The sequence below is a fragment of the Phyllobates terribilis genome, unplaced genomic scaffold, assembly GCF_046119375.1.
Source record: "Phyllobates terribilis strain yellow unplaced genomic scaffold, ASM4611937v1 Scaffold_14__1_contigs__length_39327217, whole genome shotgun sequence".
NCBI lineage: Eukaryota > Metazoa > Chordata > Amphibia > Anura > Dendrobatidae > Phyllobates > Phyllobates terribilis.
The window spans coordinates 30,279,082-30,305,628 of NW_027362774.1; the positions used below are offsets into that span (position 1 = coordinate 30,279,082).

The 26,547-nt window shown below is 49.0% G+C and overlaps 1 protein-coding gene across 4 annotated transcripts in view; it reads left to right on the plus strand.

Annotated features, from left to right (window-relative positions):
- MTSS2 (MTSS I-BAR domain containing 2) overlaps nucleotides 1–26,547 on the plus strand; it is a 117,446-nt gene that overhangs the window by 45,768 nt on the left and 45,131 nt on the right. The gene's annotated exons all lie outside the window — the stretch shown is intronic.

The following is a 26,547-nucleotide window of genomic DNA, read 5'->3' on the forward strand; positions in this document are numbered from 1 at the left end:
GGTCTTGCATGGTGGGAAATGGTAAGTCATGCCAGCACACCGCCAGGGATGTTACAGTGTTGACATATATATATACAAAAAATGTGAAAAAAACTGGCGCCAAAACAAGGTGGCCGTTAAAGCAGAAAAGTACAATGAATAAAAAGGCATAGATTTGAGTATCCATCAATGTATATATGCGTCGGGAATAAAATATTGTTAGCATGATTAAAAAATAATTAAGAACCGATATAGTCCAATGCAAAAAAATAATTAATTATTATTTTTATATATATCGGACCGGGTTGATACTTAGTTACGCCCCTCCAGGCACTCCTCGGTTCATGGTCCAGTGGGATCACTAATCATGCTCACGCCAGTCTGTCCGTGCGCGTGCGTAACAAAATATATATACATATACACAGTACAGACCAAAAGTTTGGACACACCTCATTTAAAGATTTTTCTGTATTTTCATGACTATGAAAATTGTACATTCACACTGAAGGCATCAAAACTATGGATTACCACATGTGGAATTATATACTTAACAAAAAAGTGTGAAACAACTGAAAATATGTCTTATATTCTAGGTTCTTCAAAGTAGCCACCTTTTGCTTTGATGACTGCTTTGCACACTCTTGGCATTCTCTTGATGAGCTTCAAGAGGTAGTCACCAGAAATGGTTTTCTCTTCACAGGTGTGCCCTGTCAGGTTTAATAAGTGGGATTTCTTGCCTTATAAATGGCATTGGGACCATCAGTTGTGTTGTGCAGAAGTCTGGTGGATACACAGCTGATAGTCCTACTGAATAGACTGTTAGAATTAGTCCTTACCGGTAATTCGGTTTCTAGAAGCCTTCCACGACAGCATTGGAGGATGTTGTCCACGCCCTATCGGGGGACAGCAACATAGAGAGATTAAAAGCACCTCCCCACCGTCAATCCCCAGTGTTTACCAAGATCACCTGGAGAAATGGTTACCTGACAGTTATATGGAATCCATAGGGAGGGAAATTCATGCTGTCGTGGAAGGCTTCTAGAAACCGAATTACCGTTAAGGACTAATTCTATTTTCTCAATACGCCTTCCACGACAGCATTGGAGGAATACCAACGATATTTTATTAGGGAGCGACAATAGCTTGTAGGACTTTCCTATCAAAGGCTAAATCCCTAATCTAATCTATAATGTTTAGAAAACGTATGAAGGGAAGACCATGTGGCTGCCCTGCAAATCTGCTCAGTAGAAGCGCCCGCTCTTTCGGCCCATGAAGTTGATGTGGATCTGGTAGAATGAGCCTTTAAGGCAATCGGTGGACTCATTTGTTGATTGCTATAAGCTTCCCCAATTGCCTTTTTGATCCAGTTTGCTATAGTGGACTTAGCCGCCTTCCTTCCTCTGTTCTGCCCTGAGTGCTGTATAAGTAGGTTTCCATCCAATCTCCAAGACTCAGTTTGTTGAAGATAATAAAGGACAGTTCTGCGGACATCTAGGAGGTGGAACTCTGCTTCCTTTGGATTGGAAGGATTCTGGCAGAAGGAGGGAAGGATGATTTCCTGGGAACGATGGAAGTCCGTAACTACCTTTGGGAGGAAGGAAGGGTCCAGGCGAAGCGTAATTCTATCTTCGGTCACGTTCATGTAAGGTTCTCTGATAGAAAGGGCCTGAAGTTCTCCTACTCTCCGTGCTGAAGTGATGGCTACTAAGAAGGCAGTCTTATGAGAGAGAGTCTGTATTGAGTTAAAGGATAGAGGCTCAAAGGGAGAGAGGGTTAAACCCTTGAGTACCACATTTAGATCCCAGGATGGGACCTGAGACTGAATTTTTGGGTGAAGTCTGAGTGCTGAAGTTATGAATCTCTTGATCCACCTATGAGAGGCTAAATCTTGGTCGAATATGGAACTTAGGGCTGAAATCTGCACCTTTAGAGTGCTAGGTTTGAGACCCAACTCCAATCCACTCTGTAGAAAATCAAGGATCCGAGCAATGTTGTGATGTGAGGTATCAGGAGTATCCGGAGTGTACCATGATAGGAATTTTTTCCATATTTTGCCGTATATCGCGTTGGTTACTGGCTTCCTACTCTGTTGAGGAGTTTTTATAACTTCTTCCGAGAGACCTTTGGATCTTAAGATCTCGGCTTCAGTAACCAGGCTGCCAGGTTTAGCCACTGAAGATTGGGATGGAACAGGGGCCCTTGAGAGAGAAGATTGTTGACCTGTGGTAGTATTACCGGACCCTCAGAGGGGCCACCAGAATTGTTGCCACTCTCTCTATCCTGACTTTCTGGATGGTTCTTGCTATCAGCGGTATCAGAGGGAACGCATAGACCAGCCTGAAATGCCAGGGATGGGCTAATGCGTCCAAATTCATGGCCTTGTCTCGTCTGTCCAAAGAAAAGAAGAGGGGAAGTTTTGTGTTTGACCAACTAGCAAAGAGATCTACCTCAGAGAGACCCCATTTGGCTACCAGCGACTGGAAAATCTGAGGATTCAGGCTCCATTCTCCTGGCTGGATATCTTCCCTGCTTAGAAAGTCTGCTTGGACTTTCAGGTGGATTGCTGAAAGTGATAGGAGATGATATTCTGCCCAAAAAAATATTCGGCCTGCAATCTGTTTTAGGCTGTGTACCTTTGTACCTCCTTGATGACGAAGGAAGGCAACTGTAGTCCCGTTGTCCGAGAGAATCTTGATGTGAGAACCCTGGATTAAGTCGACTGCCGCTCTGAGCGTTTTTTCTACCGCCATTAGCTCCCTGAAGTTGGAAGATCTGGCACTGATCTCGGGACTCCATCTGCCTTGAAAGGGAATCTGGGCCACCATAGCTCCCCAGCCTCGTAGACTGGCGTCGGTAGTCACTGTAATCAGAGGGTCCTGGGTCCAAGAAATCCCCCTCTGAAGATTTCAGGAGCTTAGCCACCAAGAAAGAGAAGCTTTTATCGTACCAGGGGTCCTGAACCGTTTGTTTAGTGAGTCCCTTTGTCTGTTCCAGGATCTTAGGATATGATCCTGGAGAGGCCTTGAGTGGGCCTGGGCCCACAACACCGACTGGATACAGGCTGTCATAGACCCCAATACAGACATTGTCGCTCTCAACGTTGGATTCTCTTGGCGTCTGAAATTTGAGATTTTGGATCTGAGAGCTGTCTGATGCTCCAATGGTAGAAAGGACATCTGTTTGTTGGAGTCCAGTGATACACCAAGGAATTTCCTCCTTGATGAAGGGAGGAGTTCCGATTTTTTTAGGTTTGGGATCCAACCTAGAGACCGTAGGGTTCTTAAGGTTATAGAGATGTGAAGATTGAGAGCTGCTACTTAGGGAGCGACAATCAACATGTCGTCCAAGTATGGAATTATGCACACGCCCTGTTTCTGGATGAGCGCGATGACTTCTGCTATGATCTTCGTAAACACCCGGGGTGCTGAAGAGATGCCGAAGGGCAGTACGTTGTACTGGTAGTGAACTGTTATATTGTCCCTGAGGACTGCAAACTGCAGGAACTTCCTGTGGGATGGATGAATCGGCACATGGTAGTACACATCTTTTAAATCTATGGTCGCCATGACGAAGTCTTTCCCCATTAGGGGAATAGTTGATTTTATAGACTCCATCTTGAAACGTCGGTATTTGATGTGATGGTTTAGGGACTTCAGGTTGATTATGATGCGTGGGGTCCTGTAACGGGTCTGGGAGGTGGAACCTCTGAGCAACGATACAAAGGGGCAGTCTTTGTAAGGAAGCGGGTGGCTCCCAGGGTAGGCGGGCAGGAAGTCACGGCAAGTGACGGGGACAGTCTCTGGGTAGAAGGGCAGGAGGTCACGGCAAGTGACGGGGACAGTCTCTGGGTAGAAGGGCAGGAGGTCACGGCAAGTGACGGCTAAGCCTCCAGATAGGCTAGCAGGCGGGTAGCAGGTGGACGCTCCCAGGTGAGCGGGCAAGAGTCTCTGGACAGGCAGGTGGTCACAGCACGTGACGGCAGAGCCTCCAGGTAGGCTAGCAGGCAGGTAGCAGGCGGACGCTCCCAGGTGAGCGGGCAAGAGTCTCTGGACAGGCAGGTGGTCACAGCAGGTGACGGCAGAGCCTCCAGGTAGGCTATAAGGCAGGTAGCAGGCGGACGCTCCCAGGTGAGCGGGTAAGAGTCTCTGGACAGGCAGGTGGTCACAGCACGTGACGGCAGAGCCTCCAGGTAGGCTAGCAGGCAGGTAGCAGATGAGCGCTCCCAGGTGAGCGGGCAAGAGTCTCTGGACAGGCAGGTGGTCACAGCAGGTGACGGCAGAGCCTCCAGGTAGGCTAGCAGGCAGGTAGCAGATGAGCGCTCCCAGGTGAGCGGGCAATCAGATCCATAGACAGACTGGCAGGGCTGGTAGGCAGACTGTCGGACCGCAGGAATGTAAGTAGATAGACAAGTAACAGGCAGGTATCAGGCAGGATTCTGGCAGGTAACTGGCAGGTATCTGGTAACGGGACCTGAGGGCTGAAGCAGAGTGATAGGCTATGCAACAACATTGCTCGGGCACCTCCATTTTGGAGGAGGTGCCTTATATATGGTGAGGTCCTCCGGCCATTGGCCGGGACTCCTTAGGACAGCGCGCGCGGCCCCTTTAAGAGAGGGGGAGTGCGTGCGCGCCCTAAGCACAGTGGCCGGGAAGCAGCGCGCGCTGCCAGCAGAGCGGGAGGAAGACGCCGGGCACGGAGCGGAGAGGTGAGGGGAACAGCGACCCTGCCTAGCAGGAGGCAGGGACGCCGACGCTACAGGTCCCTGATAGTTTCCGTATTAGGAATATTTTTGAGTAGTGACCTGTCCCCTCCTGGCCAGGGGGAACTAGAGACACCATTCCCGAAGGTTTTTTAGGGCGACCGATAGGAGATCCTGAGCCCCCCGAGAGGGAAGGGACGTGACCCTCAGGATCTGAGGGGGGCGACTCTCGAATTCCAATAGAAGACCCTCCTCGATGGTATTGAGGATCCACTGGCAGGAAGATATTGCCTGCCACTGGGGAAAGAAATTCGAAAGCCGCCCCCCTACATGGACCAAGTCATTGCCTGTCCTGTTGCGACCCTTGCCGCCTTTGGGATAGCTCCAGCGCCCAGATTTTCCCTTTCCTCTACACTGTGAGGGGTGACTTTGGGAAGGCCAAAAGACCCTTGCCGCCTTTGGGATAGCTCCAGCGCCCAGATTTTCCCTTTCCTCTATACTGTGAGGGGTGACTTTGGGAAGGCCGAAAGGAACATTTCTTAGCCTGTTTCTGTTCAGGAAGGGTTTTCTTCCTGTCCAAGGCCTTTTCCAGGATTTCATCCAGGGCTGGGCCAAATACATATTTTCCTTGGAATGGAATGGAACAGAGCTTGACTTTAGAGGTGACGTCCCCACTCCATGTTTTGAGCCATAGTGCACGGCGAGCAGTATTGGACAGGACAGCTGCCCTGGCCGCGATAATGACTGACTTAGCCGAGGCGTCCGCTAAGAAACCTGTGGCTTTTTGAAGGAGAGGGATGTAGTCAAGTAGGTCTGCCCTGGACGTGCCCTGAGACAGGTGTTCCTCCAGTTGAGTCAGCCATTTGAAGAGGGATCTGGCCACACAAGTCGAGGAAATATTGACTTTGAGAGAGGCAGAGGAGGTTTCTTATGATTTTTTAAGGACGCTTTCCATTTTGCGGTCCAAAGGATCCTTCTCTTCTTCCAGCCCCATAGTGCCTCTAACAGCGTTCAGTAGTTCCTCTAAGTTGTCCGAGGAAAAATATTATCTACCGGTTTCGACTGCTTTGGCAGGCCCTACGGATGCCAATTCCTCAAAATCATCAGAGGCTGAGCTACTAGCGTCCATAGAGACCACATCTGAGTCTAACTCTTGGATCTTCCTCTTCTTAGGGGGAGAGGGCCTGGAGGAGGAATAGACAGGCAGGGCAGCAAATGAGGCCTGGACCTCCTGTCTAACCACCTGGACCTCCTGTTTAACGAGTGATCTAAGCTCCTCGATCAATGAGGGGTTTTCTTCTCTAATTATTTTATCTGTACAGGGCTGACACAACTTCTTCTTATAGGATGAGGACAGCTTTTTTGTACAGATGCCACATCTACGGGGCTGGTCTTTATCCTTCTTAGAAGCGGGGGCCTTTTCCTCCTAAGAAAGGGGAAGAGAAGGGTACCCATGTGAAATATAAGGAGGGGAGATCTAGTGTCATCTAAAAGGAGGCCGAGATAACCCCATAGTGACCACCCAGGTACTACTCACTGTAGCCGAGGGCATGCTGGGCTCTGCAGATGCAGGTGTACAGGATCTATCACCTTCCATAGTGGGAATATGGTGGGAATAGCCTTACCTTTTGGTGTCTTCAGGCGGGTTTTAAATAAAACTGTGCCTCCCAGCAAGGGACCTCAGTCCCCTCCCCTTTCCGGTCACTTTTAAGGGACAATCCAGGTTTGGTATGGGCCTTTGGTCCTGTCATTCAGAGTCCCTCGTGGAACGGCCCGACCGGAGCGATGGGACCGCAGTGACGTCAACCGGCGCGCGCACCCAAACCACCCGTCGGTTCAGGAGCGTGGAATCCACATGCAGCGTGGAATGCTCAGGCCGGAGCGGCAGGGCCCTCGGCGACGCCACTCCTGGTGCGCGTGCGTCGACGCCACATCCGGTGCGCGCGCGGGGATGCCCGTGCGGGCGGCCAGCGCGCTCCAGGAAAGAGGAGATGCCGGAGGAAGGGAGCGGCCTCCGGCATGAACGATCCCCTGGCTTGCTTTACCCTCACTGGGGCGCAGGAAGCCAGGGTGGTCCCCCAAAGGGGAGCAGCAAGGAGGTAGGAGGGAGCACCCCGACCGACCACTGCCCGGCACACAGTTAAAGGAAATACAGCGCTGCCCTGCCGGCCCGACAGCACTGCAGGATGTCTCCATGCCCCAAGGGGGACAAGAAAACACTGGGGATTGACGGTGGGGAGGTGCTTTTAATCTCTCTATGTTCCTGTCCCCCAATAGGGCGTGGACAACATCCTCCAATGCTGTCGTGGAAGGTGTATTGAGAAAAGCAGCTAAGTAAAGAAAAACGAGTGGCCATCATTACTTTAAGAAATGAAGGTCAGTCAGTGCGAAAAATTGGGAAAACTTTGAAAGTGTCCCCAAGTGCAGTTGCAAAAACCATCAAGCGCTACAAAGAAACTGGCTCACATGAGGACCGCCCCAGAAAAGGAAGACCAAGAGTCACCTCTGCTTCTGAGGATAAGTTTATCCGAGTCACCAGCCTCCGAAATCGCAGTTTAACAGCAGCTCAGATTAGAGACCAGGTCAATGCCACACAGAGTTCTAGCAGCAGACACATCTCTGCAACAACTGTTAAGAGGAGACTTTGTGCAGCAGGCCTTCATGGTAAAATAGCTGCTAGGAAACCACTGCTAAGGACAGGCAAAAAGCAGAAGAGAAGAGACTTGTTTGGGCTAAAGAACACAAGGAATGGACATTAGACCAGTGGAAATCTGTGCTTTGGTCTGATGAGTCCAAATTTGAGATCTTTGGTTCCAACCACCGTGTCTTTGTGCGACGCAGAAAAGGTGAACGGATGGACTCTACATGCCTGGTTCCCGCCCGTGAAGCATGGAGGAGGAGGTGTGATGGTGTGGGGGGGCTTTGCTGGTGACACTGTTGGGGATTTATTCAAAATTGAAGGCATACTGAACTAGCATGGCTACCACAGCATCTTGCAGCGGCATGCTATTCCATCCGGTTTGCGTTTAGCTGGACCATCATTTATTTTCAACAGGACAATGACACCTCGAGGCCGTGTAAGGGCTATTTGACCAAGAAGGAGAGTGATGGGGTGCTACGCCACATGACCTGACCTCCACAGTCACCAGACCTGAACCCAATCGAGATGGTTTGGGGTGAGCTGGACCGCAGAGTGAAGGCAAAAGGGCCAACAAGTGCTAAGCATCTCTGGGAACTCCTTCAAGATTGCTGGAAGACCATTTCCGGTGACTACCTCTTGAAGCTCATCAAGAGAATGCCGAGAGTGTGCAAAGCAGTCATCAAAGCAAAAGGTGGCTACTTTGAAGAACCTAGAATATAAGACATATTTTCAGTTGTTTCACACTTTTTTGTTAAGTATATAATTCCACATGTGTTAATTCATAGTTTTGATGTCTTCAGTGTGAATGTACAATTTTCATAGTCATGAAAATACAGAAAGATCTTTAAATGAGAAGGTGTGTCCAAACTTTTGGTCTGTACTGTATGTATGTATGTATGTATGTATGTATATTGTTATGCACACTCCCGGACAGACTGGCGTGAGCATGATTAGTGATCCCATTGGACCATGAACCGAGGAGTGCCTGGTGGGGCGTAACTAAGTATCAACCCGGTAGGACCAAGGTCGCACGGCGGCTTAGTCGACTCCATGAACCAGGGAGGAACCGAGCAGAGGGACCAGGTGCTACTCCAGGTCAGACCCCGGTCACAGCTGTTGACCCACACCGGGGAATGCAGGAACAGGCAGGTTAGACTGGCATATAGACTGGTGGGTACTGGCAGGGACGGCTGGTAGGCAGACAGGTGGGTATTGGCAGGCACGGCTGGCATGCAGACAGGTGGGCTCTGGCAGGCACGGCTGGCATGCAGACAGGTGGTCACTGGCAGGGACGGCTGGCATGCAGACAGGCGGGTACTGGCAGGTAGGAACGCAGGCAGGATAGGGACCAGTACAGACTGGGATACAGGAACGGAGCCGCAGGTGCGGTAGACAAGCAGAGCAGAGCAAAACCCGCAGGTGCGGTGAACAAGCAGAGCAGAGCAAAACCCGCAGGTGCGGTAGACAAGCAGAGCAGAGCAAAACCCGCAGATGCGGTAGACAAGCAGAGCAGAGCAAAACCCGCAGGTGCGGTAGACAAGCAGAGCAGAGCAAAACCTGCAGGTGCGGTGAACAAGCAGAGCAGAGCAAAACCCGCAGGTGCGGTGAACAAGCAGAGCAGAGCGAAACCGCCGGTGTGATGAACAAGCAGAGCAGAGCGAAACCGCAGGTGTGGTGAACAAGCAAAGCAGAGCATAACCGTAGGTGCGGTAAACAAGCAGAGCAGAGCAAAACCGCATGTGCGGTGAACAAGCAGAACCAGATACACACAAGGTACTTACAATGAAGTAGCGAGTGTACACAAAACTCACAAGCAGTAGTTCAGAGACAATGAGTTGGAGTTAGGTGCAGGTTCAGACACTGCAGGAAAAGGGAAGATATGGACATAGAGACAAGCAAGTAACGGGCTAGGACACTGTTCAGACAGGAACTGAACCAGGAACAAGATACAGGAACGAGCCTGGGAACTCAGCCCCCAGGGTGGCGGAACAGACTAGAAGTCACAGATACAGGTAACAGGCCTGGGTATACAGCCCCCAGGCTGGTGGAAGCAGACAAGATACAGGACAGTAACAAAGAAAATGACGGCACTTCCACTACAAAAACTAGCACCTGTTCACACCTAGTTTTTGTAGTGGAAGTGCCGTCATTTTCTTTGTTACTAGATTTAGCGTTGACTGAGCACTCCACCCCCACCCCCATGCCGCAGGTGGTTTTAAATGCATCAGGATCTGTCTTTCCCATACATAAGCAGACGGAGGTCTCTTAGAGAGGTATTCACATTATAGGTCCTGACATCGAGAAACGCCTTACCGCGGCTGTCAGGTACACATGAATTGGCCAATTTATGCGCTAAGATTTCTCATTTATTTACAGCAGTAATGCTATTCATTTTCCATACTTCATATTTACATGTGCAAAAAAAATTTTTCAAAAAATTTTTTTCATTTATTTCTATTTTCTACAGCAGTTAAGCTATTCATATTTCATATTTCATATCTATATACTCAGTGTTACAGTGTGCTACTTTATTTGTTCAAGATACAGGACAGGACCTGGCAACTCAGTTGCACAGAACACACTGAATGAAAGTGTTGCTCAGGCACCCCCTACTGGGTGGAGGGGGTTTAAGTATCCAGTGACTCACAGCAATAGGCTGGGGAGGCATTAGGAGTGCGCACACAGTAACTATAAGAATCAGGCAGTAGCCGCGCCGCCGCCCTAAGAAATCAGACAAGAGACACAGCAGGTACTGGAGCAAAGTGTGCAGCCTGGATTGATAGGTAAGATGGCGGTCTTGCTTAGTGGGAGGTGGTAAGCAATGCCAGCACGCCGCCAGGAATATTACAGTACCCCCCCCCCCTTTACGCCCAGTCTTCTTCAAGCCTGCAAGGATTTTCTGCAGAGAATTTGGAGGCCGATCCTTCTCTTCAAGAAAATTACCTCTCCTGTCCACTAGAGGGAATGAAACTGGTCTCCCCATCTTGGTGACTAGGATGCTTCCTCCCATCGAGCCATCCTCAGCAACAGATGAAGTGAGTGAAGTACAAGGAACAAGACACAGGAAAGTCTCTCTCCATTTGTTAATATCGGATAGCACCCCAAAAGATTCACGGGACAACTGGAGATCCTCCACTGGGTTGGAGGGGTGCAGAGACTCGGGGGTAACCACCTCCTTGACGTACACTTTGCCAAGCTTACTGGATGAAGTGGGCGAAGTACCAGGTACAGGGTGCAGAAAAGTCTCTCTCCATTTGTTATCAGATAGCACCCCGGAGGATTCAGGAGGCAACTGGAGGTCCTCCGCCTGGTTGGAGAGGTGCAGAGACTTGGAGGTAACCACCGCCTTGATGGACTTATTACTAGATTTGTTAGAGATGGAGGATCCTTGCTTAGGGACCAACTTCAGTCTGGTTTCAGAGATGACACGTCTGCGGGGCGGGGCGGTGCCTATAGCCAGATCATTGGTACAATCGTCGAGACTGTGTGGGGACAATGCCTCCGCTTCCCTTCCTTCGGAGACTTCAGCGCACAGCGAGTCAGCGACTAGCAGATCTGGTGAAGAAGAAGAAGACACTGCTGACTGTCCTGAAGATATGGGGACTGGACACCCCTTGTACCTCAGCAGTCCCCTAGGAAACACCATGCAGGATCTCCAGACCTGAGCGGGCACTAGATCTCTCGGCTCTGGACGACCTGTGGGTAAACCAGACAGCACCTGGAATGTGAACTTCTTCATGTGTAACGCTCCAATCTGGAGCTTAATTTGTACAGACATATTTTGACTGTTTCTAAGTAGGGCTCGTCCTTCCGCTGACAATGCCCAAACCGGCTTCTGGAGTTGTCAGACGGGAATCAGACACTGACTCTTCAAGGCTTTACGCCGAAAACTTACGGTTAATCCGAGGCCTTCACTTGCCACGGAGACAGTCACGGTTATCTGTGGAGAGGAAACACTGACGCCAAGGGCAGCCTCTCCTACAGGCCTAATGTCTTGGGATTCTCCAACCTTGGCTGGACAGAGACCGTCAGGGTGTTCCAAACAACCGCAGCAGGACCGCAATCCAATTTTGTGACTGAGTTCCGGCCTCTGCTTTGCCTGACGAACATGGTCATCCTTCATGGATTCTGTGCGGGTAGCTGCCTCAACAGGCTGGGGAACAGGAGGTCTTTGGGAGGACAGAACCTGGCGTGATGGTTTGCCTCTACACCTTGCACGTCTGGACTGCCTCTTGAGGTTGGGAAGAGAAGTATTCTGTGGAGCATTGTCATCCTGTGTGAATTCTGTGTGGGCAGCAGTCTCTTCAAGCTGGAGAGCTGGTGGGCTAGCTACACGCATCACCCATCGGGACTGCTCCAGGATATTGGGAAGGGAATAGTGTTGAGCGAGTATGTTCTATTAACCCTTTTCGGCGAGTATGCTCTGGCCGAACTCCGAGTATTTACAGCTGCTCGGTGATGCGTTTGAATCGCTCCCGTGTGCATGATTTGCAACTGTTTGACAGTTTTATTACATGTGAGGAATGTCTATTTCTTACACATTCCTCACATGTAATAAAGCTGTCAAACAGTTGCAAATCATGCACATGGGAGTGATTCAACCATATCACCGAGCAGCTGTAAATACTCGGAGTTCTCGGCCCGAGCATACTCGGACAGAACATACTAGCTCAACCCTAGAAGGGAAGCTTTAGCAGAAGCCTCAGGGTTAGGGTCATCGAAGACCATTAAAAAGGCCACCAGGAAGGCCTGCAGGTCAGACGATAGGATCCCATGCTTCCCATAGGGGGGTGATACAATTCAAGGCATCACCCGCTAAGTAGGACATCATGAATGTTACTTTAACCCGATCAGTAGGAAAATAGTGAGCATAGAATTTGAAATGCAGCATACATTGCTCCACAAACGCACGGCTTTGTTTTGGATCCCCATAGTAGCGTGGTGGATCCGCAGGAACGAGTGCTGATAGATCCATTTGGGCTGGTGCGGAAGTCGCCTGGACCTCAGCTTGAGAAAAATTTTTTCCTTGGTGCACGTATTCGCCAGACAAGAATTCAAATGTCTCCGAGAGCGAAGGGCCGTGGGGCTCAACGGGGACCATGGCCTGAGCAAACTGTTACGCACACACCCAGACTGACTGGCGTGAGCGTGGTTAGTGATCCCACTGGACCATGAACCGAGGAGTGCCTGGTGGGGCGTAACTAAGTATAAACCCGGTAGGACCAAGGTCGCACGGCGGCTTAGTCGACTCCATGAACCAGGGAGGAACCGAGCAGAGGGACCAGGTGCTACTCCAGGTCAGACCCCGTTCACAGCTGTTGACCCACACCGGGGAATGCAGGAACAGGCAGGTTAGACTGGCATATAGACTGGTGGGTATTTGCAGGCACGGCTGGTATGCAGACAGGTGGGCACTGGCAGGCATGGCTGGCATGCAAACAGGTGGGCACTGGCAGGCTCGGCTGGCATGCAGACAGGCGGGTACTGGCAGGTAGGAACGCAGGCAGGATAGGGACCAGTACAGACTGGGATACAGGAACGGAGCCGCAGGTGCGGTAGACAAGCAGAGCAGAGTAAATCCCGCAGGTGCGGTAGACAAGCAGAGCAGAGCAAAACCCGCAGGTGCAGTAGACAAGCAGAGCAGAGCAAAACCCGCAGGTGCAGTAGACAAGCAGAGCAGAGCAAAGCCCGCAGGTCCGGTAGACAAGCAGAGCAGAGCAAAACTCGCAGGTGCGGTAAACAAGCAGAGCAGAGCAAAACCCGCAGGTGCGGTAGACAAGCAGAGCAAAACCCGTAGATGCGGTAGACAAGCAGAGCAGAGCAAAACCCGCAGGTGCAGTAGACAAGCAGAGCCGAGCAAAGCCCGCAGGTGCGGTGGACAAGCAGAGCAAAACCCGCAGGTGCGGTAGACAAGCAGAGAAGAGCAAAACCCGCAGGTGCGGTAGACAAGCAGAGCAGAGCAAAACCCACAGGTGCGGTAGACAAGCAGAGCAGAGCAAAAGCCGCGGGTGCAGTGAACGAGCAGAGCAAAACCGCAGGTGCGGTAAGCAAGCAGAGCAGAGCGAAACTGCCGATGCGGTGAACAAGCCGAGCAGAGCAAAACCCACAGGTGCGGTAGACAAGCAGAGCAGAGCAAAACCTGCAGGTGCGGTAGACAAGCAGAGCAGAGCAAAACCCGCAGGTGCGGTAGACAAGCAGAGCAGAGCAAGACCCGCAGGTGCGGTAGACAAGCAGAGCAGAGCAAAACCCGCAGGTGCAGTGAACAAGCAGAGCAGAGCAAAACCGCAGGTGCGGTAAGCAAGCAGAGCAGAGCGAAACCGCCGGTGCGGTGAACAAGCCGAGCAGAGCGAAACCGCCGCTGCGGTTAACAAGCAGAGCAAAACCGCAGGTGCAGTAGACAAGCAGAGCAGAGCAAAACCACAGGTGCGGTGAACAAGCAGAGCAGAGCAAAACCGCAGGTGCGGTGAACAAGCAGAACCAGATACACACAAGGTACTTACAATGAAGTAGCGAGTGTACACAAAACTCACAAACAGAAGTTCAGAGACAACGAGTTGAAGTTAGGTGCAGGTTCAGACACTGCAGTAAAAGGGAAGATACGGACATAGAGACCAACAAGTAACGGGCTAGAACACTGTTCAGACAGGAACAAGATACAGTAACGAGCCTGGGAACTCAGCCCCCAGGGTGGAAGTCACAGATACAGGTAACAGGCCTGGGTATACAGCCCCCAGGGTGGCGGAAACAGACAAGATACAGGACAGGACCTGGCAACTCAGTTGCACAGAACACACTGAATGAAAGTGTTGCTCAGGCACCCCCTACTGGGTGGAGGGGGTTTAAGTATCCAGTGACTCACAGCAATAGGCTGGGGAGGCATTAGGAGTGCGCACACAGTAACTATAAGAATCAGGCAGTAGCCACGTCGCCGCCCTAAGAAATCAGACAAGAGACACAGCAGGTACTGGAGCAAAGTGTGCAGCCTGGATTGATAGGTAAGATGGCGGTCTTGTATGGTGGGAGGCGGTAAGCCATGCCAGCACGCCGCCAGGAATGTTACATATACATACATATATATATAATTCCTGAAGCGGGAATTGAACCTGTTGTATTGCGATCAACTGGTTCGTGTTTAGATCCTAATCATGGTACAACCCTCTAAGCCACAGGTGCTCATGTATATTGAGACTGATCTTGTTCTGATGGGAAGTAATAAACGAATATTAAAAGATATATCTAACTTATATGTACCATGATTAGGATCTAAACACGATCCAGTTGATCGCAATACAACAGGTTCAATTCCCACTTCAGGAATTTATATATATATATATATATATATATATATTATATATATATATACATATATACACAGTTATATGAAAAAGTTTGGGCACCCCTATTAATCTTAAGCTTAATGTTTTATAAAAATTGGTGTTTTTGCAACAGCTCTTTCAGTTTGATATATGTAATAACTGTTGGACACAGTAATGTTTTGTGCCTTGAAATGAGGTTTATTGTACTAACAGAAAATGTGCAATCTGCATTCAAACAAAATTTGACAGGTGCATAAGTATGGGCACCCTTTTCATTTTCTTGTTTTAAATACTCCTACCTACTTTTTACTGACTTACTAAAGCACTTTTTTTGGTATTGTAACCTCATTGAGCTTTGAACTTCATAGCCAGGTGTATGCAATCATGAGAAAAGCTACTTAAAGTGGCCACTTGCAAGTTGTTCTCCTGTTTGAATCTCCTCTGAAGAGTGGCATCATGGGCTCCTCAAAACAACTGTCAAATGATCTGAAAACAAAGATTATTCAACATAGTTGTTCAGGGGAAGGATACAAAATGCTGTCTCAGAGATTTAACCTGTCAGTTTCCACTGTGAGGAACATAGTAAGGAAATGGAAGAACACAGGGACAGTTCTTGTTAAGGCCAGAAGTGGCAGGCCAAGAAAAACGTCAGAAAGGCAGAGAAGAAGAATGGTGAGATCAGTCAAGGACAATCCTCAAACCACCTCCAGAGAGCTGCAGCATCAACTTGCTGCAGATGGTGTCACTGTGCATCGGTCAACTATACAACACACTTTGCACAAGGAGAAGCTGTATGGGAGAAGATGCGAAAGAAGCCGTTTCTGCAAGCACGCCACAAACGGAGTCGGCTGAGGTATGCAAAAGCACATTTGGAGAAGCCAATTTCTTTTTGGAAGAAGGTCCTGTGGACTGATGAAACCAAGATTGAGTTGTTTGGTCATACAAAAAGGCGTTATGCATGGCGGCAAAAAAAAAAAACAGCATTCCAAGAAAAACACTTGCTACCCACAGTAAAATTTGGTGGAGGTTCCAGCATGCTTTGGGGCTGTGTGGCCAATGCCGGCACCGGGAATCTTGTTAAAGTTGAGGGACGCATGGATTCCACTCAGTATCAGCAGATTCTTGACAATAATGTTCAAGAATCAGTGATAAAGTTGAAGTTACGCAGAGGATGGATCTTTCAGCAAGACAATGATCCAAAACACCGCTCCATATCTACTCAGGCATTCATGCAGAGGAACAATTACAATGTTCTGGAATGGCCATCCCAGTCCCCAGACCTGAATATCATTGAACATCTGTGGGATCATTTGAAGAGGGCTGTCCATGCTCGGCGACCATCAAACTTAACTGAACTGGAATTGTTTTGTAAAGAGGAATGGTCAAAAATACCTTCATCCAGGATCCAGGAAATCATTAAAAGCTACAGGAAGCGACTAGAGGCTGTTATTATCGCAAAAGGAGGATCTACTAAATATTAATGTCACTTTTCTGGTGAGGTGCCCATACTTATGCACCAGTCAAATTTTGTTTAAATGCCGATTGCACATTTTCTGTTAGTACAATAAACCTCATTTCAAGGCAGAAACATTACTGTGTCCAACAGTTATTACATATATCAAACTGAAATAGCTGGTGCAAAAACACCAATTTTTATAAAACATTAAGCTTAAGATTAATAGGGGTGCCCAAACTTTTTGATATAACTGTATATATATTTAAATTTAAATTTTTCTTTTTTTCTTTTTTTGCATTGAACTATATCGGTTCTTAATTATTTTTTAATCATGCTAGCAATATTTTATTCCCAACGCTTATATACATTGATGGATACTCAAATTTATGCCGTTTTATTGATTTTACTTTTCTGCCTTAACGGCCACCTTGTTTTGGCATTAGTTTTTTTCACATTTTTTGTATATATTTGTCCACACCTTGCTATACCTGACACAAGCTATGCCCTGATGAAGTGGACAGGAAATTCACAAAACGCGTCTGATTTTAGCTTATGAATAAATGGACTCTTAACCAAGTACTGGGTATTGCATCCCTTCTTTGACCCGGAGGAGCGCGGAATCATTGGCACTTTCTTGCATCCACAACTTATGGTACTCGGACCCTTGAGGTTTGGTGTCTCCTGCAGCACTCCACTATACCGTCATATGAGTTGTGCATTTCACAACTCACCAAAGGTGAGCATCCTTTTTCCTTTATACAACTACTTGTCTGGGTAACAGCGCTATTGGCTCCCCATCTCCATCTTATTGCAGATTACTGGTTGGTGACACTTCTAGACACACGCTACAAGGAGAACTTTCTATCTCTTATTCCTGAGGCGGACAGGTCTACAAAAATGGGGCTGTACCAGAAGGCCCTCATTGCGGAACTATTAAAAAAAATTCCCATCTGAAAACGCTGGCGGCAGAGGTCACAGTTCGTTGGACAACCAAGGAGTACAGGCGAGAGAGACACAACTTCAATCCAGCAGAGGCAGGGGAACACTGTCAAAGTTCTGGGAGAGTTTTCTCAGACCCTCCCATCGCACAGGCCCTGAAGCGGGGGGGGGTACTCTCACAAGGAGTGCAAAGTTTGGGAAGATGCTGAGGGAGTACCTTGCCGACCGTACCATCGTCCTCCGTGATTCCGCTGTACCTTATAATTATTGGGTATCCAAGCTGGATACGTGGAATGAACTGGCTCTCTATGCCTTGGAGGTCCTGGCCTGCCCTGCCACCAGCATTTTATCAGAGCGGGTTTTTAGTGCCGCTGGTGGAATTATAACTGATAAGCGCATCCGCCTGTCAACTGAAAATGCTGACAGGCTGACTCTTATAAAAATGAACACGGGCTGTATTGGGCCAGACTTCTCAACACCACCGAATGATAGCAGCGTAACATAAACTCCAATCCAGTGTCTTTTCTTGGGAGGTGTATTCCCATGCACCTTTTCACACCCACACATGGGTATACGCTTTCTGATTTTGGCTATTTGCTCTTGTCCTCCTCCTTCTCCTCATCCTCTACCACCATATCACAAGGGTGACTGTGGTCCGTGATGCAACACCCACATAATTTTTTTAAAGGGTGTTTATGATGCCCGTAAAAAAAAATTTATACAGTATGTTCATGTATACCCCCCAGGGGTAAATGTTTGTCAGCCCATACACTTAGTGCATGGGCATTACAAGTATAGGAGGCCCGCTCCTTTCTAATGGGAACATTTTTTTATGAGGCCTTCCTCCACGTCTCTTCCAAGGGGCATTGGAGTGCCTCCAAATTTTTGGCAACCCTTGCATTCACTGCATAGGCAAACACAATGGGAGACCCACTTCCTAATAATGGGAACATTGTTTTCAGGAGGCCCTCCTCCAAGTCTCTTCAAAGGGGTATTGGGGTGCGTCCAAATTTTGGGCAGCCCTGCCACTCACTGCCTACGCAATAACAGTATAGGAGACCCACTCTTTAGTAATGGGAACAATAAAACATAGCCGGCTGATGGCGCTCTAAGAATAGTGAGGGCCGACTGCTGACCCATTAAGAATGTAACGGGTCTGGGAGGTGGAACCTCTGTGCAACTATACAAGGGGGCAGTCCTTGTAAGGAAGCGGATGGCTCCCAGGGAAGACGGGCAGGTAGTCACGGCAAGGGACAGGGACAGTCTCTGGGTAGAGGGGCAGGTAGTCACGGCAAGTGACAGGGACAGTCTCTGGGTAGAGGGGCAGGTAGTCACGGCAAGTGACAGGGACAGTGTCTCTGGGTAGAAGGGCTGCGGGCTGGTGGCTGGTGAGCGCTCCCAGGTGAGCGGGCGAGAGTCTCTGGACAGGCAGGTGGTCACGGCAAGTGACGGCAGAACCTCCAGGTAGACTAGCAGACAGGTAGCGGGTGGACGCTCCCAGGTGAGCGGGCAAGAGTCTCTGGACAGGCAGGTGGTCACGGCAAGTGACGGCAGAACCTCCAGGTAGGCTAGCAGGCAAGTAACAGGTGAGCGCTCCCAGGTGAGCGGGCAGGCTGGTCCATAGACAGAGTGACAGGTGTCGGAGAGCAGACCGTCGGACCGCAGGCTTGCAAGCTGGTAAGCGGATATCAGGCAGGTATCAAGCAGGAATCTGGCAGATGACTGGCAGGTAACAGGCAGGAATCAGGCAGGTGACTGGCAGGTAACTGGTAACGGGACCTGAGGGCTGAAGCAGAGTGAAGGCTTTGCAACAACATTGCTCGGGCACCTCCATTTTGGAGGAGGTGCCTTATATATGGGAGGTCCTCCGGCAATTGGCCGGGGACTCCTTAGGACGGCGCGCGCGGTCCCTTTAAGAGAGGGGGAGCGCACGCGCGCCCTAAGCACACTGCCGGGGAAGGAGCGCGTGCCGAAAGCAGCGGGGAGAGAAGCGCTGGAGGACGCCGCGCCAGGAGCGGGGAGGTGAGAGGGACGGCGTCTCTGCCTAGTACGGGGCAGAGACGCCGATGCTACAAAGAATAGTAAAGGCCGCCTGATGGCCCTATAAAAATAGGCTATGTGACTTTCAGAGTCCCTCCTTCATAAATGAAACACAATGTGTCTGATGATATCTCACACACCACATGGCCAGATAAGGTTGTAAAATGTTAAAATGACATTTCCTGGTGAATGCATTTGTCACGGTTGAAAGCAATGCAAAAACGCATCAAAACGCAAAGTGTGAATATAGCCCAAGGTGTGGAGGAGTATTTTTGTTTTTGGTTATTTATTTTGCCTTATGTACAAATCATTACCCTGGAAAGGATGTTCCTTAACATATTTCCCAGGAAAATCCATTTTGGTTTCTTTTGTATGTTTTATTGTGAGGCCGTAAAAGTGGCGTAATACTCTGACAACGTTGTTGACAGCAGTGACCTGGGAGTCAGAAACGCTTCCAGGGGTCTTCCCCATGCTGTTCCCATGTCATTTGAGCACTGTTCCCATCGATTTGGGCAATTTTTAGGCTCTCTGCAGACCGCCGGGAGGAGCCGCCTGAAAAATGCTCGAGTTTCCCATAGACTTACATTGGGCTCGTTGCTCGGGTCAAGCACCCGACTATTCCAATGTGCTCGACCCATTTTAGTGCTCGCCCATCATTTAACATCACAACTCTGTGCTTGCTGGTCATCCAGGTGGTAAGGCAACTGCGGACCTCCTCTCTCGTTGTTTTTGGTGGCCGGGGTTGCATTGGGATGTGATTGAACACGTATTTGCTTGTAGTATTTGCACTTTTTCTAAGATTTCACATACCCGTCTGTCTGCTACTCTTCTTCCGCTACCTATCCCTAGTAGGCCATGGACACACTTTTCCATGGATTTTATTACTCACCTACCGGTTTCTGCAGGCAAAACGGTGGTTGTGGTGGTTGTAGATAGGTTCAGTAAATGGTTCACTTTGTCGCATTACCGACACTTCCCAATGCCAAGACTCTTGCTCAGGTGTTCATAAATGAGATTGTGAAGCTTCACGGGATTCCCTCCAATGTGGTGTCTGATCGGGGGACCCAGTTTGTTTCCAAGTTCTGGAAGGCATTCTGTTCTCGACTGGGGGTGCAGCTGTTCTTTTCCTCTGCCTTCCACCCTCAGTCACATGGACAGACCGAGCGTGTCAATCAGAATTTGGAGACCTACTTACCGCTGGCAGAATTTGCCATTAATAATCATCGTCAAGAATCCACTGGCAGGTCACCGTTCTTCGATGCAAACGGTTATCACCCACAGTTTGGTACCTTTAGTGGGGGAGAAGCTTCACGAGTTCCTGAGGAGGAACGTTTTGCTTCGTCGCTCTCCTCGGTGTGGCGGGGTGTTCTGAGTAATTTAAAGATCATGGGAGACAGGTATAAACGTATGGCTGACAGAAAACGCTTGCCAGGTCCGGACATAAATGTGAATGACTTTGTGTGGTTGTCTACCAGGAATATAAGATTGAAAGTTCCTTCTTGGAAGCTGGGACCTAGGTTTATTGGTCCCTATAAAATAACCACCGTCATTAACCCAGCAGCGTTTCGTCTTGAACTTCCTCAGGCCCTTAAGGTCCACAATGTGTTCCACAGGTCCTTAATCAAGAAGTATGTGGAACCTCTTGAGCCCTCACCTCTACCACCGCCCCCAGTAATGATTGATGGTAATTTCGAGTTCCAGATTTCGAGGATTGTAGATTCTCGTCTCCAGCGTCGTTCCCTACAATACTTGGTGCACTGGAAGGGTTATGGTCCGGAGGAGAGGATGTGGGTTTCAGCATTAGAGGTGTACGCTCCCAGGTTGGTTCACTCATTTCACGCCTCTTATCCTGATAAACCTGGTCTTGAGTGTCCGGAGGCCACGCGTAGATTGGGGGGTACTGTCACAGGTGTGTCAGAGGTGACAGACAGTCGCCCTGGAGTTGGTTGCAGAAGAACTCTTCGTTTGGCATTACAGACACCTTCCTAAATCTGTCTCACGCCAGTACCCAGCAGCTACCTCCCTCCTGCTCTAATTGACACCCAGGTCTAGGTGTATAAATAGTTTCACTTTGTAGCAGGGAGGAGCCGGTGATACTCACATGTTTCCTTGTGAAGGCTTGGAGCTCTCAGACTGCTAACTTCCTCTGTGCTGCTAGGAGGACGTTTGGAGTTCTCTCTCTGAAGTCGGCTAAAGCTAAGTTACTTTCCCCCATGTCTTTCCTTGTTGTCTCTAGTTGTTTGTGGGTATCAACTAGTGCTCACCCCCCTTCCCTATCCAGGGTCAAGCGCTAGGGAAATACAGGGTCTAGGTTCCTGTGCGGCGATTGATGAGGAACCAATATAAGGACTGTCAGGGGAGACAGTATGATATCAGATCAGCCTGGAGGTCTCCACTCCCCCTTTTCCCTACAGTCTGGGCTCCCTTCCCTTTGTGTCGCACTAAGCTTTTCCTCCACCTTGCGTGACCGGGGAATTGGATGTTTCGCCCCCAGCTGTTCGCCCCCGGGTACATTTCGCCCCCGCACATTTCGTCCCCAGCATGTTTTTCCCCCGCACATATCGCCCCCAGTTCGCCCCGGTCCGGGGGCGAAACGTGCGGGGGCGAAATGTACCTGGGGGCGAACTGCTGGGGGCGAAACTTCCTATAACCGCGTGACAGCAGGTCCCCCGAGTATATTTGGCCTGTGACGTCGGGCAGGTCCCCTGAGTATATTTGGCCTGTGACGTCAGGCGGGTTACCCGCTTGGCATCCCACTTTCGTCCAGCATCGCACTTTCAACTATAGGTGACAATACAGTTGAAATCAATGATGGAGTAGGGAGCGTCAGCTGATGCTTTTTTATGTGGGGCCATTTATTCTATATAGAGGACTATGTGGGGCCCATTATTCTGTATGGAGGACTATGTGGGGCCAGGCTCATTATTCTGTATGGAGGATTATGTGGGGCCATTATAATGTATGGAGGACTATGTGGGGCCCATTATTCTGTATGGAGGACTATGTGGTGCCATTATATTGTATGGAGGACTATGTGGTGCCATTATATTGTATGGAGGACTATGTGGGGCCATTATACTGTATACAGTGTGGGAATTACAGTTGAAGAATAATACTGTGGTGGGGTTTAATTTTAACCCTCTGTGTATTTGAGTTTGACATCCCATCTATTGTAGCTCTGGCAGAATGTTTAGGGGCGTGTTTCTGCTGGAGGGTGAACTTGCCCCCCAGTCTGAAGTCTTTTGAAGCCTCTAATAGGTTTTCCTCCAGGATTACCCTTGATTTAGCTCCATCCATCTCCCCATCAACTCTGACCAGCTTCCCTGCCCTTGTGTCACGGGTGTATCAGAGGTGACAGACAGTCGCCCTGCAGTTGGTTGTAGGAGATCTGTACGTTTGGCATTACAGACATCTTAGATGAGAGGCTGTCTCTAGGACCCAGCGGCTACCTCCCTCTGGTAATTAGCTCCCTGGTCTGGGTGTATATATACCTGGTGTGTCTGAGAGGGAATCGCGGGCTATATTCATTTCTACTTGTGAAGGCTTGAAGCCGAGTTCGCATTTGTTTGGAGTCGCCTAAAGCTAAGCATTCTCTCCCTGTTTATCTACCCTTGTTGTGTATGGAGTTTAGTGGAGATCGACTAGTGCTCATCTCCTTTCATTCCTAGCCTTAGTCATATGCCAGGGAAAGACAGGGTGAGGCACGCGTGCAGTGATTGCTGAAGAGGCAATATAGGGATGGTAGTTGAGACAGGGTGATACTAGATCAGTCTAGGAGGTCTCCACTTCCCCCTTTCCCTAGAATCTGGGCTCTCTTTCCCTCTTCCCTCTGTGTTGCACTAAGTCTTTCCCACACCAGGCGTGACACCTTGCTGAAGAGAAGCTTCCCCACAGCATGATGTTGCCACCACCATGTGTGACGGTGGGGATGGTGTTTTCAGGGTGATGTGCAGTGTTAGTATTTTGCATGTAGCCCAGAAAGTTTTCCTTTGCTCTCATCTGATCAGAGCCCCTTCTTTCATGTGCTTTCTGTGTCCTCTATATGGGACTTCTTATAGCTTCCTTGCCACTCTTCCATAAAGCCCAGATTTGTGGCGTATAGGACTAGTAGTTGTCCTGTGGACAGATTCTTGCACCTGAGCTGCAGATCTGCAGCTCCTCCAGAGTGACCATGGACCTCTTGGCTGCTTCTATGATTAGTTCCTTGCTTGCTTGGGATGTCAGTTTAGGTGGCGGCCATGTTTTGGTAGGTTTACAGTTGTGTCATACTCCTTCCATATTTGGATGATTAATTAAACAGTGCTCTGTGAGATGTTCAGAGCTTTGTTTTTTATAACCTAACCCACCTTTCCTTTTCTCCACAACTTTATCCCTGATCTGTCTGGTGGGCTCCTTGGTTTTCATGAGGCTGATTGATCCCAAATGTTGTCACACAAACCTCTGAGTCCTTCACAGAACAGCTGTAGTTATACTGAGAAGAAATTATACCCACCTGGATGCAATTTGCTAATTATGTGACTTCTGGAGGCGATTGATCACAGGGGGCTGAATACAAATGCACCGAATATTTCTAAGTTTTATATTTTTACAGAAATTAAAAAAACATGTATAATTTCCTTTACGCGTCACAAATACCTTCTACTTTGTGTTGCCATCACATAAAATCCCAATAAAATAAATTTTTAAGTTTGTGGGTGTAACGTGGAAAAGTTCACGGGGTTTGAAGACTCTTTCAAGGCACTTTATATTGTTAAGAGCAGTTCTTCCCCATTCTCTAAATCTGCACTTGCTGTCATTTATCATTTACTCTGAAAGCGCTATGTGCAGAAGAGTACGCTGGCCCTTTAAAGCCGAGTGATCGTGCATAATGTCACTTGCCCCGTCAGCCGCAGTGCGTTCAGGCGATGTGTCTGGCTGGTGCTTTACTATAACCAGGGTCCCCATCAGTTTCATGGATTAAACCTGGAAAAAAACAGACGTCAGATGTGAGCCGTCGGCCGGGCTATCTGTGCGCTCCTCCACTCCTGTGGTGTTGTGGAGGGGATCATTATGGCTCCTCAGATTATCCCAAACAATCTTCCAGTGCCCTAGTAACCGACCCTCACTGCAGAACCCCGACCACAACCACAGCAGAAGTGTCGAGTCGGAGCACAACCCTCATCATGAACTAATAATATCTGTAAAAAGCCACCGGCAAAAATCTGCCTCCATTACTGTTACAAGTCCACCATACAGTGGCCATATAGTACAGCCATACTGTGCTCACATAGCACAGCGCTGGTAGAAATGTTCAGACTCCGACTCCAGCTTCAAAATATATTATCGTTACTTATATAAGTCACAGCCAGGGCACTAGTGGTGGGGCAGCCATGGCCAGGGCACTAGTGGTGGGGCAGCCACGGCCAGGGCACTAGTGGTGGGGCAGCCACGGCCAGGGCAATAGTGGTGGGGCAGCCACGGCCAGGGCAATAGTGGTGGGGCAGCCACGGCCAGGGCACTAGTGGGGAAGCCACAGTCAGGGCACTAGTGGTGGGGAAGCCACAGTCAGGGCACTAGTAGTGGGGAAGCCACAGTCAGGGCACTAGTAGTGGGGCGGCCAGGGCACTAGTGGTGGGGCAGCCAGGGCACTAGTGGTGGGGCAGCCAGGGCACTAGTGGTGGGGCAGTCACGGCCAGGGCACTAGTGGTGGGGCAGCCACGGCCAGGGCACTAGTGGTGGGGCAGCCACGGCCAGGGCACTAGTGGTGGGGCAGCCACGGCCAGGGCACTAGTGGTGGGGCAGCCACGGCCAGGGCACTAGTGGGAAGCCACAGCCCTAGTGGGGCAGCCACGGCCAGTGCACTAGTGGGGAATCCACGGCCCTAGTGGGGCTGCCACGGCCAGTGCACTAGTGGGGCAGCCACGGCCAGGGCACTAGTGGGGCAGCCACGGCCAGTTTTGCTAGTGGGGCAGCCACGGCCAGTGCACTAGTGATTCTGGATGTCACAGAATCTCCTCAGTCCTCAATATAATACAGCGCCCACGTTATACAGCTGTAATACAGCGCCCACGTTATACAGCTGTAATACAGCGCCCACGTTATACAGCTGTAATACAGCGCCCACGTTATACAGCTGTAATACAGCGCCCACGTCATACAGCTGTAATACAGCGCCCACGTTATACAGCTGTAATACAGCGCCCACGTTATACAGCTGTAATACAGCGCCCACGTCATACAGCTGTAATACAGCGCCCACGTTATACCGCTGTAATACAGCGCCCACGTTATACCGCTGTAATACAGCGCCCATGTTATACAGCTGTAATACAGCGCCCACGTTATACAGCTGTAATACAGCGCCCACGTTATACAGCTGTAATACAGCGCCCACGTTATACAGCATTACCATCATTCAGAACCTATTTTAGACCCATAATTTAGTGGGGGCACTTCCAACGAATGTATATAATACCAAAAGAAGGGAAGTAATTAAACCCAAATAGTAAAAAATAACAAATCTTTATTTGAGAAATACTTACAAACAGTCAAACGAAATGTAAAAAGGGTGATACGAGCAGAGAATCCTGTGCGATAGCAATCACCTCATATATGTATAAGGTATCAACAGACAATATTAATAATAAGTTGCTTGAAGGAAACAATCATAATGTGCAAATGCAATAGACTGTTGGCGACCCCTAGTGGTTAGAATAGATAATGAGAGTCAAATACAATCAAATGCAGGAAAAAATTATGACAATGATAGGGATTAGTAAAGTGCAGGTGCAATCAGATCTGCTGAAACATGTCCGTATAGTATAGAAAAAAATGAGATGGTCTTGGGTAGAATAAATGCAGACGGCCAAAGCGGTAATATATGTGCTACATAAAGCATAAACTATGTGTGCATGAAAGATATATGATAAGTGCAGATGCAGTGAAATGAAACGGTATAATTATATGCCACATGTAAAGAACTACTAATGTAGAGAAAAAGGAGTATGTACAACCAGTGTACAGGCAAAAAAGGGGAGTTATACCCAGGTCAAGATAATAGTTTGTTGGTGTGGAGAAGTACAAAGATTGGCATGTACCACGAGATCTCATAGAAATTAATAATTAATGATATACCATAGTAGGAGTGTTGAAGCTCAGGACAGGAACCCCGACGTACGTTTTGCTTATGGCTTCTTCTTGGGGCTATGTATCTCATCTTCTATGAGATCTCGTGGTACATGCCAATCTTTGTACTTCTCCACACCAACAAACTATTATCTTGACCTGGGTATAACTCCCCTTTTTTGCCTGTACACTGGTTGTACATACTCCTTTTTCTCTACATTAGTAGTTCTTTACATGTGGCATATAATTATACCGTTTCATTTCACTGCATCTGCACTTATCATATATCTTTCATGCACACATAGTTTATGCTTTATGTAGCACATATATTATCTCTTTGGCCGTCTGCATTTATTCTACCCAAGACCATCTC